This window comes from Sorex fumeus, unplaced genomic scaffold (genome assembly GCF_029834395.1).
Source record: "Sorex fumeus unplaced genomic scaffold, SorFum_2.1 ptg000111l, whole genome shotgun sequence".
Taxonomy (NCBI): domain Eukaryota; kingdom Metazoa; phylum Chordata; class Mammalia; order Eulipotyphla; family Soricidae; genus Sorex; species Sorex fumeus.
In genome coordinates, this window is record NW_026606168.1 from 6,723,485 (window position 1) to 6,737,166 (window position 13,682).

Below are 13,682 nucleotides of genomic sequence, written 5' to 3' on the forward strand. Positions count from 1 at the left end.
CCTGTTTTCAATTTCTTCCAGTGTAAGCCCCTTTGATGGGATGACTGCGTGCATCATTCTGTCTTTTCAGGCTTCCCATGGATATCTTTAGAAAACAACTTGAAAAAGATCATAGGTGTCTCAACTAGTCTTCTGGAACAAACTTTCCCATCATCAAAGTATTTATTGTATTCAGTGTACTGAAAGACTCTCCAATGGCTTGGATTTTAAAGTCCACGAATATAGTTTCTTTTTTCCTTTTGTGCATAGGATTCCTATGTGATTAATTGTAAACTTTTTTACATCTCTTTTTATTTTCATTCATTCCTCTAATGCACAGTGGCCTGTGTGAGTGGTTGTTATCTGGAGATTTGCCTTATTATTCTGGTTAAATTTCTAATAATGCTTCCAAAGTCAGATTTTAATGCTTTCCACAGTTCTTAAATTATTTTATTAAATGAATATATATGAAAATTTATATAGTTAAATTAGTATGACTCATATGAGAGCCTTTGATTTACTGATAGTCAGAAATGTTTTGTGTATATGTGTGGCTTTTTTGCGCCATAGGCAGTGATGCATAGGGGTTATTCCTGGCTCTGCACTCAGGAATTACTCTTGAAGTGCCTGGGAGACCATGTAAGATGCTGGGGATCGAACCTGGGTTGGTAGCGAGGCAAACACCCTTCCCGCTCTACTATTGCTCCAGCCACTCATCTTATTTTTGTAAGCAAATTTGTGCTTTAAATCCAGAGCAAAAAAAGAAAAAGGTTTAGCATTATGCATTGTAAAAATACTAAGTTAAATAAATACATATTAGCTCAGTTTACAGAGTCAAAGAGATAAATAGAAGTTATGTCACTTGCCTTGCATGCAAATAACCCTGTTGAATCCCTTGGTAAGCATAAACTTCCCTCTTCCCTGCACCAACAGTAATTATTCCTGAGTACAGAGCCAGAGACAGGAGGAAGGCTTGAATACGATCAGGTGGAACTCAGTCTTTCTCTGGCCCCCAAATGAGCTTAATCCAGATATTTATAAGCAACAAGCTTATAGTCATAATATGAATAACAGTCACTATTTATAAACTAGCAGGTACACTTCCACATAACAATTGGAAGCTTGCATCAACTGAAGTGGTTAAAAGAAAATCACATAGATCTAAACCTCGGGGGAAACATAATTTAGCATTTAATATTCGAGAAGATTTATCCTTCCTTCCTTCCTTCCTTCCTTCCTTCCTTCCTTCCTTCCTTCCTTCCTTCCTTCCTTGCTTTCTTCCTTCCTTCCTTCTCTCTCTCATATTTTGTCTTTGCACTACATTTGTTAGTACTCAGGAGCAATTCCTGACTCTGGAGTGACCCCTGGCAGTGCTCAGGTAATATGTTGGTATACAGATCAAACCCAGTTCAGTGACATGCAAGAAAAGCACCTTCCATCCATACTATCTCTCTGGTGCTCAAGAAAGATTCTTTTCTTAAAATTTGTTTTGAAGGTAAATATTATTATTTTTCATTTTGATGAATCATCGTGAGATACAGTTACAGACTTACAAATTTTTGTGATTATGCGTTAATCAAATAATGTTTGATTGATCATTGTATAATCGAAACCCAAGCACAAAAATGTGTAAATCTACAACTGTACCTCATGGTGTTTCACTAATAAAAATTTAAAAAAAAATAATGTTCGAGTACCCATCCCTCCACCAGTGTCCATTCTTCATCACCAATGTTCTAGTGTCCCTCCTACCACCCCCATCCCTTCCCATCCTTGCCTTTGTGTCAGACACATTCCCTCTTACTCTTTCTCTCCTTTTGAGTGTTATGGTTTACAATATAAGCACTAAGCAGTCATAATGTTTGGTCCATAACCCATTTTCAGCATGCATCTACCATCCAGAGTGATCCCTCCAACCATCATTTACTTAGTGGTCTTTTCTCCAACCACCTGCTTTTTCCTCCAGCACAGGAGATCAGCTTAGGTGTTATTCTCCTATTATGTTACTTTATATTCCACAAATGCGTGCAGTCATTCTGTGTCTATCCTGCTCTTTCTGACTCATTTCATTTAGCATGATACTGTCCATGTTGATTCACTTATATGAAAATTTCATGGTTTCATCTTTTCTAATAGCTGCAGAGTATTCCATTGTGTAGCTATACCAAAGTTTCTCTAACAAGTCATATGTTCTTGGGCACTCGGGTTTTTTTTTTCCAGATTCTGGCTATTGTAAATAGTGCTGCAATAAACATACAAGTGCAGATGTCATTTCTACTGTGCTTTTTTGAATCTCCAGGATATATTCCCAGAAGTGGTATTGCTGGGTCAAATGGGAGCTCAATTTCTAGTTTTTTGAGAAATGTCTATAATGTTTTCCAAAAAAGTCTGGACCATTCAACATTCCCACCAGCAGTGAAGGAGAGTCCTCTTCTACCACCCACATCCATGCCAACACCGGTTACTTTTGTTTTTTTGGATGTTGCCAATCTCTGTGGTGTTGTGAGATGATATCTCATTGTTGTTTTGATCTGCATTTCTCTGATGATTAGTGATGAAGAGCACTTCTCCAAGAAAGATTTTTGAATAGAAAAGAAAACCTAAGAAAGAATTATCCTATGTGGAAAACAGGGAAATTCAATAAGACAAGGCAAAGAGAACAGTTATTCCTAAGAAATAACATATTCTCTTGCATAATTGCTAACTTAAGCTGGAGCCACGAATCTGCCTATTCGAGGTAAAGCAGAAAAGAAAACTATCATTGTGTATGAAACACACACAAAATGTCAGTTCACTGATTAGAGTCACAAGTCTCCCTCACAATGACATCCTATAAAAATTTTTCTGGTGGGTCCTTATGAATGAAGGGAAATCTGGGTAAGGAAGTGAAGGACTTCAAAATTTTTGAAGCTGTGATCCACCAAGAGCCTCCTTCAGATGCAGGCCTCTGGGCACCTATACAACAGCCCTTCCAACAAAACTGTCAAAACTGAGGCACAAGCATAGGTGTAGAGGTGAAATTTTAGATTCTACTCACAACTTGTGGGGGTTGGAGGGTAGTTGAAAGCCGAACTACAGGGCTGCAGTACCCCATGCAGACTACCCTACCCCTCAACCCCAGTCACATAAGCAAACAGACCAGACACAAAAGCACAAGCTAAGCTAAGAATTGAAATTTTGAGTTAAGAAAAAAAATGGAAGGAAAATGTAAGGGGGAAAGCACCCAACTAGGCCCGAGGGCTGAAGACACAACTCTCCAGTTACCAGCCTCCCACTTCCGCAAAGCTTCTCAGCTGAGAGGCGTACGTCGAAGGCCATTGGGGACCTGGCTCGCAGCCCTTTCAAACCCAAGGTCCCACCTAAAGGCACAAGTAAGTCACCAGGCCGAAGGGAAAATTTTGGCTTTTGCTCACATTTAGATTGTGGGGAGTGATGGCCTGATTGCAGGGGTACCATCCAGCTTAGTCTGACACCTCCTCCAACCAGTCATAGAAACAGACTGGCCCACCTGAAGTAAAAGCACAAGCAGGAGATATATTTTGGGCTTCTCCTAATAAAATTCAAGGGAGGCACCTGGCAGGGTCCTGGGACTGAATCCCCAGGGCCCTAATGTTATGTCACCACCACCCCTCTACCCGCCCAGCCCCCATTCCCACACAAAACACCACCACCACTCCTGCAAACAAAGCCTCCAGATCCAGAGTTACAAAGTACAGCCCTCTGGGCACCCACTCCCCCAGGCTTCCAATCTGCTGTCCAAACCAAAAGCAAAGTCCCAGGGCCACGGGTGAACTTTGTTTATTTTTGTTTGTTTGTTTGTTTGTTTTAATGTAGGAGTGCTGCTATTTTTTCAGCCACTGATTAGCTGATTGAATTGGGCATGAACTCCACCTTCCTTTTTATTTTTTTCATCACTTGATCACTTGATCACTTGACTTCCCGTTAATCGTCGAGATGCTCGAGCGGGCACCAGTAACGTCTCCATTTGTCCCTGTCGCATGCTAGTGTAGCCCAATGGCGTCTGTTTGCTCTAGGAACATGAAGAGCCTCAAACCAATCGTTCATGATCTTGATGAAGTCTGACCATCTGGTAGGTGGGCAGCCACGCGGTCTTTTGACATCCCGTGGAATCCAGTCAGTAACAGCTCTAGCCCAGCGGTCGTCTTTAAATCTCATTACGTGACCAGCCCATCTGATTTTTGACACCTTGGCAAACAAGACAGCATCCCTGATTCTTGATCATCGACGGATGTTGGAACTCCGGATTCTTTCTCTCATTTGAATGAAACGTGATATTCCAAGCATAGCTCTTTCAATTCCTCTTTGGGAGACCCGAATAGCGTTCTCATCCTGTTTGCATAGGGCCCAGGTCTCTGAGGCATATGTTAATGCAGGAAGAACAGTGGACTATTTTTTTCATAGTTTTATTTATTTATTTTTCTTCTTATATTTATTTATTGAATCACTGTGGGAAAAGTTACTAAGCTTTCAGGTTTAAGTCTTGGTCATACAATGATCAAACACCTCTCCCTTCACCAGTACTCATTCTTCACCTGGAATGGCCCAGCGCCAGTAACTTACTGCTACTGCAGGAACAGGACACAGTTCTGCCCAAAGTGTTTGGGTTCCTAGGTTTGTTTCTGAGTCTCTGGGATCCTGCCCGTTAAGCAGTTTGATTAGGAACCAGAGGGGCCATACCTCCGATTATATAGCTGAGCGGGAGGTGGTTTGTGGGTGTGTCTCCCACATACCTAACTTTTGGCCATTTACTTTCTTGGTAATCTTTGCCCCAAGTTTTTGGGGTCTGGCCAAAGGCACAGCAGCAATTTTGGTGTATCTGAAAGTCTGACAGTGCCATCAGGCTGCTGATGCACTTGCCTCACAGGTACAGATTGACCTGCTGGCGGCACCATAGCCCTGGAGCTTTGGTTTATCCTCACCTTTGGAGGTGTGGGGTTTTGGAGACACAGCTGCAGGACTGCGAGACACTGTGATGACTCGCCTGGAGCTTCCTCTTGAGACCCACAAACAAGCCTGACACAAAGGCACAAGTCTAAGAAAAGGTGATGCAATTTGGGGCTTTCCTTAACAGATGGGGCTAAGTGCCAACCTGGGAGTCATTTGTATCACCCCGAGAGAAGATTACAAAGCACATACTGGATGTTCCTCTCTCCAACTCATTTCCTATGAATTTTAGGGTTCAGGGCTTCCAGACTTGGAGAGAAGTACTGAGCCCTGCAAATGTGGAATTGGATTGATCCAGATTACTTAGACTCACAGAAGCATTCATCTCCCCGCAGCAGGATGGCAGCTTTCACAGAGCATACTCAGGAGAAATGATGGTGCTAACATAGAGCCCACAGGGTACTGTTGTATTCAAGTGAAGGAAATAAACCTCCACACTTCAGCATGTCTAAGTAAGGGTCTCTAAACAATCTTGACTCACTTGCCAGTCCCTCAACACACTGTAGTAAAATAGAGTTGCAGGAGAAAATGACAAAACCAGATCTTCTTTCCAGGTCAGTCATTAAGTTACCAAGTACTGAGGAAAAGTTATTATTTAAACTTGGAGAAGTAAGATGAGGTGAGGAGCGTCAGCACAAATGAAGTAAAAATGGCACACAGTGAAAAAACAGGCTCAAAGCAAAGTTCCATTTTGGGGTACATATAACCAAAGACAATCCCTTGTAAATTTTCACTCCAGCTATGTGACTTCCTGATGCATTCAAATTGCTGAGAACTGAGCACTCTGCCTCGTTCTGAGAAAGCTCTGAGTTGCGATGCAGAGGGTGAATGAACACTTCAAATCTAGCCCTTTAATCACAGAACCCGGGAGTATGTAATAGTCCATTGAATTGGGGGTGGGTGGTGAATGGAGGAGGTAGTGTTTAACCCATGTTTTTAGTTAATTCTAAAACTATTTCTTCTCTATTATTTTTTAAATTTCTAATTCTTGTTTTGCATAACTTGGACTTCCCCTTAGTATTTAGGGGATTGGAATATGCTCTCCAGTAAAAATGCGGGAAATATGATTATTTTTCACAGGAACTGGGTGTTCAAAGTAGGTAAGGGATATAACTGATAACCTTTCAGTATCTGTATTGCAAACCATAAGGTCCAAAAGGAAAGAGAGAGACAGAGACAGAGACAGAGAGACAGAGAGAGAGAGACAGAGAGAGACTGCCATAGAGAGAGGGTAGGGGGTGGATGTGGAAGGGAAACTGGGGACATTGATGGTAGGAAATGTACACTTAGTGAAGGGACAGATGTTGAAACATTATATGGCTGAAACTCAATAATGAACAACTTTGCAACTGTGGATCTCACTGTGATTCAATTTTAAAAGTTAATTAATTTTAAAATGTTTTAAAAATGAAGGACATTATTTTGCCTATAAAAAAGAAAATTCTTAAAAATAAATTTTAAGATAATGAAGGCCTTCTAAGAATGAAAATGCCTTTTAAATTATTTTTACTGAGTTGGAACCACCTAGCAGCACCTAAGGCTATGCTGAATTGCATTAGAAATTAGGAACCTCTGCTCAGATGCTGAATCGGGACTGAACCCTGACTGCAGCTCTTATGCTCACTAGGGATGATGGTGTAGGCAAGGTGGTGGGTGCCTATGAATATGTGGCCCAGTGTGTAGAACACAGCTCTCCTCGTGCCTGACCCTGGCTGTGACTTAGGTCAACCTCTCCCGAGTTGGGGTGGTAGGACCATAAATGAGGTGATTGCAAAACAGAGTGACTTCAAGTCAGGAGAACGTCTAGGCCATTTTTTTATAAGGTAGTTCACAATATTTGATTAAATTTAATATTCAAGCAACAATCCCACCATCATTACACCTTCTCACCACAATATTTGGCATGTTCCCATCCCAAACCTCAATCCCTGTCCCAAAACACAACCAAAATAATATATTTTGTATTGTCTGTTATGAAACCACTGAACACGCTACAAAAAAAGTATCCATAAAGGAAACAGTGTGAAGATTGTTCTATTTTGGCAGGGACCATTAAGACATATCACTAACATGTTGTTAAAGGTTGAGTGACATGAGCTTTTGTATATATATCTGAAAATACATGTATATATATGTATTTTATATATACATATATATATATATATATATATATATATATATATATGCTTCCCTCTATGATTGGTTGCCTACTATTTGAACCCCATCAAATGTGGTGTGGTACTCTTGGATAATGGGTAGGGAGTGTCTTATGGTATGTCACTCGACTGCAAATGTAGCCTCGGGGTCCAGGATTACGTTCACTTGTGCGTGAGACTCGGCCCAAGCAGTTGGGTTGTGGTGGGAGGGCTCTCACCCACCCCCCCTCTGGGGCGCGCCAAGTGAAGCAGCCTGTGGCAGAGTCCGGTGGCATGGTTATGGAGGGCGTCATGTTGCTCCCTTCCAGGAGAAAAAGTTGTGTGATCCAGATGGTGACAGATGACGAGATTATCTGGCACTGGCAGAAGGAGTCTTATGAGTGTGACCCCTGGGACGTCAGAGACAGAGGGAAATGGGCAGACGATCTCCACTCTTGATCCCCTTGAACCCAGAGCCCAAGGTCACAAAATTCCTCATTACCTGGGTTTTGTCCGACTTCACTCATGCCTGAGGCTAGGCCCGAGTGTGTGCGAAGTGGCCTTGAGCATATTGTCTGTTGGGTTGAAGGTTTTCGGCTGCTGGGGCTGGGTCCCTTGGGGTGGGGAGGACTCTCATGCCTAGGCCATTCTACATTGAAAGAGGGTCACTCAGAGGCAGCAGCCAGGTAGATGTTGACTACTCTCCACTCACTCTACTCAAACTAGGTGACTCTTTACCACAGAAGCCATCAGCTCCTCTGGCACTAAGGTCACCTGAAGGCCTTGACGCTGTATGTTCACATTCCAAAAGACAGTCGCCAATTATGTGCATGCTCCTGCTCAAATGCATCAAACATTTCAACATCAAGTGCTTAGGAATTCAAAGGGAAAATGGACTAGGTGGACTCAACAAGGGGACAGTTCTTGCCATTTGTTTACTTTCCCTTTCACCAGATTTGCAGTAATGGGGCATCTATGAAAACTTTTGTTTTGGGTCAGGGGTGGAGATTATAAAAGGCAGAGGGTGGCAAACATCCTTAGTTCTTGTTCCGTGAAGGAGAATTAAAAGGCTCTTTCCAACGACAGGTTTCATAGGGCTCCAGCTTGTAGCTTTTCCTCCCATTCCACCAACAGGGAGTTGGAAAACCCAACATGTGTAGAGGGCGCTAGAGAGCTAAGCAGGGCTCACTCTGCTGCAGGGCTGAGTCCAAGCTGTTTAAACTCTTTCCACTCGCTAGTCCATTTTGCCCCAGAAATTTTTCACAGCGCCAGGTTTATAAGTACAAAATAAGGCATAAAGAATACAAATTTTCTTCTGGTAAATGATAAAAAACTTATTTTAAAATTAATTTTTTTGTTGTTGTTTTTGCTTTTTGTGTCACACCCCGGCAATGCACAGGATTCCTCCTGACTCTGCACTCAGGAGTTACTCCTGCAGTGCTGGGGGATCATATGGGATGCTGGGAATCAAACCTGGGTTGACCGCGTGCAAGGCAAACGCCCTACCTGCTGTGTTATCACTCCAGCCCTTAAAACTAATTTTAAATTTTTTTGTTTGTTTGTTTTGCACAGGTAGTCTCATAGTGGGATCACAAACCATAGTTTAAACTGGGGTTCAAACAACAGAGAAGATGACATTTCGATGGGGCAAAAAGACCAAGTTACAAAAGGCCTGTATATTCTCATGGGGACCTGTGCTTTTTGTGTGCATGCTGACAAGGAAAAGTCTGTGGATTTCCTTATTTTTCTTCATTCAGTGCTATTTGTTAGGTGCCTTTACATACCCAGTCCTGTATGGGACACTAGATGTGGAGTAGGAAGTCAGACAGGCATTGTTTTGCCATCCTGAAATAGTCTGAGGACTTGGCTCAAGTTAGCCATTAAGAACTTTTAGGCACTTTGGCACTGGACAGATTTTGAGTTATATCCTGGCTCAGAGACTTAGTCGGGAACTATGTTACCATAGATCTTAGGCATTTGACTTGACCTGGCATCTTTAATGCCTTTAAAGTAGGAATAGCAAGATCCACTCCAAAGGTTCTCAATCCTCTTAGAATCATCTGCGGGATTTAAATGCCCCTGCTTGAGCCAGCTGCATTCATTTTGATTCAGCTAGTCTGGGTAAGAGCCAATCCATCAGTCATGTCTCGGTGAGGTACTTCTATTGACTATCCAGTAAGAACTACTCCAATATCCTATAGGGCCTGGGAGAACTGTACTGAATGAGGCATATGAACATCTCCTGTTTAGTACACTGGTAACTGTTCATCTTGATTCTCAAGCATATCAGTGGTAGTAAACTCATCAGAGGTTCAGAAATCTTGGACAACAATTTTGACCCGAAATCAGTTCATGATAGTTGGAGAACTGAAGACCATTCTGATGGATTGTTTTCCTTTAAAAGGGAAAACTACCACAGAGGCCAGCAAGATAGTATGGGGCTTAAAGTGCTTGCACTGGCACCATATCTGGTCCTCTGATCACTGCCAGGAGTGATCCCTGAGCACATGTCAGCAGAAAATTCTAATCACTGATGGCTATACCCCACCCTGAAAAAAAGGAAAATATTTACCACCGATATAACTTGATCACAGATCAACAGTCACCTCTGTATTGATTTTAATGAGTTACTGTATTTGACTATTTTGAGAGATAACTGTTCTAGGTTTTCTTTATTTATTTAGATCTCCATTCTGAGTACAAAGCACCACACAAGAGTTTGATAACGACTAATATTAGCAAGTGTTAATAAGATGGAAGACTATATCTTTATCATATTGAACATAACATATTAATTTTGCAAATCAGAACAAGGAGACCTTAAGAGGTGGAGTGATTTTTTTTTCTTCCCAAGATCAGATATACAATAGGCTCATAGTTTGGTCTGGTTTGGTCTCAGCACAAACCTATTTAACAATTTAGCTGTATAGGACTTTACATAATAGATGAGGCTCCCACTGTTTACATGTAAATAGAATCTTTGTAAAATAAGCCATATGTTTCTGGTGCTAAAAGAACTTTCTAGTTTAAAAGATGCAATCACAGAGCCCTGTCATTAAAAATAAAAATGCTTTTCAAGGTGGAAAGAGCCAGGACGTGATTTCCAATCTTTTCAAATCTCTTTATAGAAAGAGGCAAAGCAATCAGAACAAAGTCAAAGGCCCATTAACAACAAATTAAAATAAAATTGTGCCAATGTTTCTTCACCAAAAAACCCAAATACAAACAAGCGAGGACAAACCACAATGGTAACACCAAGCATACATTATAGCATCTATTATACAGGAGGAAGCACAGGAAAGGCACAGAGAACCTGAACAAAATGAGATGAGATTAGGTAGCAAAAGACAACCACTGAAGTATCACAAGACCATTTAAGGACAGCAGGTAATGGGCTGAAGTGATAGTTCAGTTGGTCGTGCTTTCTTTGCATGTGACCAACACAGAAACATAGAGTGTAGAGGTCAAATCCCACTGAAAGTAAACCTAAGAATAAAAGATATTAAGGAGAAGAAAATGTCCCCTTCTGACTATGAGAGTGTGACAAAAAGACATCCCACACAGTAGAACAAATTCCAAATTCCAGAATCCTAGAAGGGTTGAAGGAAATCCTAACAAGATATGCAGAACAGCACATAGGAGGATTGGAAAACGAAATGAAGTGGTAGCTATTGTGAAAGAGTTAGACAGAAAAGAAAAAATATTGGAAAAATTACTCTGAAACTAGAAGTAACATAATATCAATAGACACCACAGACAACAGTTTAAGAAAACTAGAATGGAAAATACAAAAAAATTTTAATCAAAAGGAAATGAAGAAACTTTTAAAAGAATAAATTTATAATCAAATAACACTGTGGAAGATACCCAAGGAACAGTCAACATAGAAATAGTAGAAGTCTGTTGTAAGAATAAATATAAGAAAAGGAATAAAAAATGTATACCAAAACTTGCGATTCAATAAAAAATTTTCTGAAATAAAATGATTTGGTGCCGAAGTAAAAGTACATTGGGTAGGATGTTTGTCTTGCATGTGGCTGACCTGGTTTTGATCCTTGACATCCAAGATGGTCCCCTAAATCTTGACCGGGGTGGTGCCTGAATATAGAGACAGGAGCAAGCCCTGAGAACTGCCGGTGTGAGCCAAAACTAAATTAAAAGATATATTTGAAACTGCATATTAAAGGTAAAGGTAAAGGTAAAGGCCCTCCCGTTGATCGTCGATTTGCTCGAGCGGGCCCAGTAACGTCTCCGTTGGAGACTTTGTTGTTACTGTGTCTGGCATATCGAATACTCTCGGTAGCTTGCCGGGCTCTCCGAGAGGGGCGGAGGAATCGAACTTGGGTCGGCCATGTTGGCCGCTTGTAAGGCGAATGCCCTACCCGCTGTGCTATCGCTCCAGCTTTGTACCTAAGAATATTGACCTAGACAGATTAGCACTAGGATATATTATAGTAAAATTATTAGATGCTAAGGAAAAATTAAAACTCTTCGTATCTGGGTGGGGGGAAGCAAGGACACAGAAGAAGAAAATGATGACATTTGCTTGTTTATAGCAATGCCTTTTCCAGAAGAAAATAGAATAGCCTTTTTAATTGTTTATTGATGTGTGTTGCAGCAACTGGTGTTCTCCAGGGATCCCACACAGCACAGCTATGTTTTTGGCTAGGTGGGTTCTACATAGCACATGTGGAGCAAAGCACGAGATCAAACCTGTGGTCTAACCAGTTTCAGGAGTACAAGGCTCACACCCTTGCCACTGCGTCATCCCCAGTCCCTCACGGAGTGACATATTTACACTTAGGTATCTCAAGAGAAATCGTGTGAGTCCAAGTTTTTATATCTAGCAAAGCTAAACTTTCAAATATAAAAACTATTGACAAATTTTTAGCAATATAAAAGAACTCAAGAACTATCATTCCCGTTAGCCCTTTAAAGAAATCTACTAGGAAATAAGTTTCAAGTAATACAATATCTAAAGAGACATCAAACTAAGAGTGGCAATGAACATGAAAGTAACTCAGCAGTAGAGAACTTGCATTTCAGGTGTGGGGCCCTGGTTTTGAGCATGGCAAAAATAATGTAGCACTGCAGCACTGTCCTCCTGTTGTTCATTGATTTGCTCAAGCAGGCACCAGTAACACCTCCATTGTGAGACTTGTTGTTACTGTTTTTGGCTTATCAAATACACCACGGGGAGTTTGCCAGTCTCTGCCGTGCGGGCGGGATACTCTCCATAGCTTGCCGGGATCTCTGAGAGGGATGGAGGACTCAAACCCAGGTCAGCCGCATGCAAGGCAAACGCCTTACCTGCTGTGCTATCGCTCCAGCCCATAATAAATATTTAAAAAATAATAATAATGGCAATAACTGGATATGTAGTTATGAGGATAAAAGGTGAAAAAATTGTCATGTGTTGTCTTATGTCAAAGCAATGAAGATACACTCTAGCTCTTAGGACAGTGCAGCTTTTAACTTTTCTCATTAGCTGTATTTGTAGTAGTAGTAGTAACAGCAACAAGATTATACTTTTGAGACCTTTACATATAAACATAGAGAAAACAAATGAGTCACTATAGAACACTGGCTACTTTAATCTTATAATCCCCTGCATTCTTGAGAACTAAGACCCTTAAAGGAAAAGCACCAGTATGAATGCATGAGATGTTTTATTAAGAGATGCGTGTAAAGGGGCTGGAGCGACAGTATAGTGGATATGGTGCTTTAGAGCTTGCCTTGCATGCAGCCAATCCCACCAATGGTCCCCTGTGAACCACCAAAAGTAAACTCTGAATTTAGAGCCAGGATTAAGTTCTGTGCATCTCTGGGTGTGGTCCAAAAAACCAAAAGAGTAGAACTGAGGAGCAGAGGGTTGAAAAAAGTTGGCCAAAAAGACATAGATAGCAAGTAGTAAGGCGAAATAACAATCAGATCACAAGGTCTGGCTCTAAAGCCTGTATTAGCCAATCGTCGCTACCTTGCTTACTGAGGGTGATCTTACATTTTGAGGTTTTGATTTTACTTGCATTTCAACAAGCTCAGCAAATGCTAAGGTAGAGAAGATAGTTTCAATGTATTTCTTGACTTGCCAACTTTCCATCTTAGATAGTAAACTCAAGCAGAAAGCACAGCTAGTTAAAAGTCAAATAGTATCCACTGTTTCCTTTCCAGATCTGGAAAACTTTGCCTTCTTTCTTTCTGTTCCCAATGCAACTACTTTGGTTCAAGCTCCCACTATTTTCTCTGCTGGATTATCACAGTAGCAACTTCCTGCCTCTGAAAAGTAGACAAAAATATCCAAGACTACAGAAAGAATTCAATAGACCAGAATGTATGCAGGATACCTGGATTTGATCCTTGACATATACAATCCCCTAGCACTGCCAGGAGCATCCTCTGAGCACTGAACAGGGAGTAATCCCCCAAACCAAAAACCAAAGCAAACATAAAAGGGTGCCAGGTTAGGCAAAGATTATACATATATCAGCTTCAACAACTTCTTGAAGAGCTGGAGAGAGAAAGGGAAGCAGTCACAGGCCCTTAGAAATCTAGAGACAAGCTAAAACCGAGCTAGTATTAAGACTAAACTAAAAAAATGCAAAG